Here is a 2,509-nt window from a genome sequence, read left to right on the forward strand (position 1 = left end):
TGCTCATTTTCAGTAAAATTATGCCTTGGCATTGAACTACTAGTACCTAAACATCACCCTAATGTAGATTTTCCAAAGGGTTTGGAAAAGTTTTGGAATTCCATGGAATTCCAATCACTTCTATACCAAACTTGAAAAGTGTGTCTGGAAGTTTTTGGAATATTTTGGAATTTGAAAAAAAAATTGGACTTAGACATTTTTTGGTTTGGAAACTAGTGGAATTCTTTGGAAAAAAAATGATAAGATGAGAAACTTAGCCATTTTCTGCGCTGGAAAACTGTGGAAAATTACTTTGATTTTTTTAACTGTCGAATAATAGTACAATAACATCGGGCTCGAAGTCGGGCTCGATGAACAATTAATTTAAACAACACGCCGAAATTCAAAAATATCGAATGCCATGTTGATGTTGCACAGAAGGAAAGTTGGAAAGAGGGTGTCTAGAACAGGGGAATCATGTTTAGCTTTGGATGGAAGAAGATGAAGACATTTTAAGACCTGGTAGGTACAATATTGTACAGTATTTTATGTGTCCTTGAATGAAGAACGCTTCTGCTACTGTTCATTAGGCCTAGTCTGGACACCACACAAAAACTGCCCGACGGTGAAATCGTTAGTTCACTATTTCAATTTTGTAATAATTTAAGATCATGGATTTAAACTCAAATTTCCTCGTTTGGGATCGAACTGATGTAAAGCATTAAGATAACATTTACAGAGTATGATGTACAATGTAATAAATTATATATTTTTAATGCATGTTCATGATCATTTTCAGCTCTTATTTTAATTATTTTATAGTTGCTGCATAGTGCCTGAGATGATCACCACAGCGATGGCGTTTTATAACTTGGTGGATGTAGATGCTTAGCCAATCAGTCACTAGGCTTGTGACTATGGTGAGAACTAGCTCAAATTATCATTCAAACCAAGTAAACATGGTAAACAAACTTGGATTTTATTAATCCATGCCTATTAGCATAAGATTTAAAAAATTATTGCAAGTTTGCCATGTAAACAAAATTTAAAGGTTTATATTCTTAACACGCTTAAATTCCTTATTCTAATAATTTAAAACAATGAATTCTGACAGGTAATCTAAACGTGCTAACTGCACAGGCATGCATAATTATTTTAGATCAAACATGCTGCAATCATCTACTATGAAGTAACCATCCATTCTACAGGAATCCCTATGCTCACAAGGACAAAAGCTGTACGAAAAAAAAACCCAAAAGGTCAGATTTCTTAATTATTTTCAAATCAATAAAATCACATCTTTTTCAGTATCAGTCAGGCCTCAGGCATTGAGCTTGAGCTCTAACCTTTTCTTTTTAGCTCACCTGAATCATTTTAAGGCCTAAGTGAGTTTTTTGATCAGTGTCTGATGTTGTCTGTCATCTATAAACTTTTCACATTTTTATATTTATCAGAATTAATCCTAATTTGAACAAAAAAATGCAAGATAGTGAATTCATATTCTACGGTAAACTGATTTGCCAGGTCGAAAAAACCAGTTGTTTTGTGTAGTTTTAGTTTATTATTTGTCATATATTTATATGGATATCAATAATGATGCATCTTAATGGTCATCTTTTCTTTCAGAAATTGTGCAAGGAAAGTTTGAAGTGTCTGTGGGAATGATCATCATCCAACTTTCTGAGCCTTCGTACTGAAAATGAATGCGTTTGTGACACCAATTATCTGTCAACCCTATAACATAACCATTTACTAATTTCATGGGATATCAGTGAGGAAGTGATTCTCTAGCAAACACGTCGGAAGTTTTGGATCTTCATTAATTGGGATCTTTGGCACGTACGTTGGGGGAAAATACTTTAGCATCTGTTGATTTTATGGGATCTTTGTATCAATATAGTTGTGTAGTACATATTTTTTGCATTTAATACATGTGTTTGTCACTCTAGTCATTAGCTCTGTACCAGTACATAAGCCACTGGCAGTTCATTGTAAATGTATACTCTGTTGAGGTTTCGATGACCTCTCCAATTCCATGTCCAATGTCATTTAATAAAACTAACTTCTTATTTTAGAAAATGCAGACTGGAGTATACTAAATACATGTATATCTTAACATGATTATCATTAATTTAATCAAGGTGATTCTCCAGTAATCATATTCTTCTCTGGATATTTTTGTAAATAACCTTTGTTGTAAAATACTTCCAGTGAGAATACATTTAAAAAGTGTGCTTATATTGTACATCTGAGATTATAGGCAATATTTGTCTAAAAAAAAAACATTGTAAAACAAACAATGAATTTTTTATTTTGAAAATATAGATTTGATGTATGAACCAGAAGTCTCTGTCGAGACTGTAGCTCTACTGGTTTGTACTTATCAAAAACCATTGCACTATTTTATGTATCTTTGTGTAGTCGACTTGTGTGCCAACTTATTTTGAAATCAAACTAAAACTGTAGAAGGAGTAGCGTTTTAAAGGAATTTCACAGAAAATTCTATTTTTAGTAACCATGGCAACACCGT

At 32.7% G+C, this 2,509-nt stretch overlaps 1 long non-coding RNA gene across 2 annotated transcripts; it reads left to right on the plus strand.

Moving 5' to 3' along the window:
- The first annotated feature begins 277 nt into the window (after positions 1–277).
- On the plus strand, positions 278–2,269 carry LOC134279525 (uncharacterized). Of its 2 annotated transcripts, XR_009994660.1 has the most exons (4): positions 278–501; positions 802–899; positions 1,139–1,238; positions 1,606–2,269. It is a non-coding gene; the product is annotated as an uncharacterized LOC134279525 (long non-coding RNA). The 2 variants fall into 2 exon arrangements; XR_009994661.1 differs by lacking the exon at positions 1,139–1,238.
- The last annotated feature ends 240 nt before the right edge of the window (positions 2,270–2,509 follow it).

The sequence above is a fragment of the Saccostrea cucullata genome, unplaced genomic scaffold (assembly GCF_032062105.1).
Source record: "Saccostrea cucullata isolate Sc308-1 unplaced genomic scaffold, CSIRO_AGI_Scuc_v1 ctg6294, whole genome shotgun sequence".
Classification (NCBI taxonomy): Eukaryota; Metazoa; Mollusca; class Bivalvia; order Ostreida; family Ostreidae; genus Saccostrea; species Saccostrea cuccullata.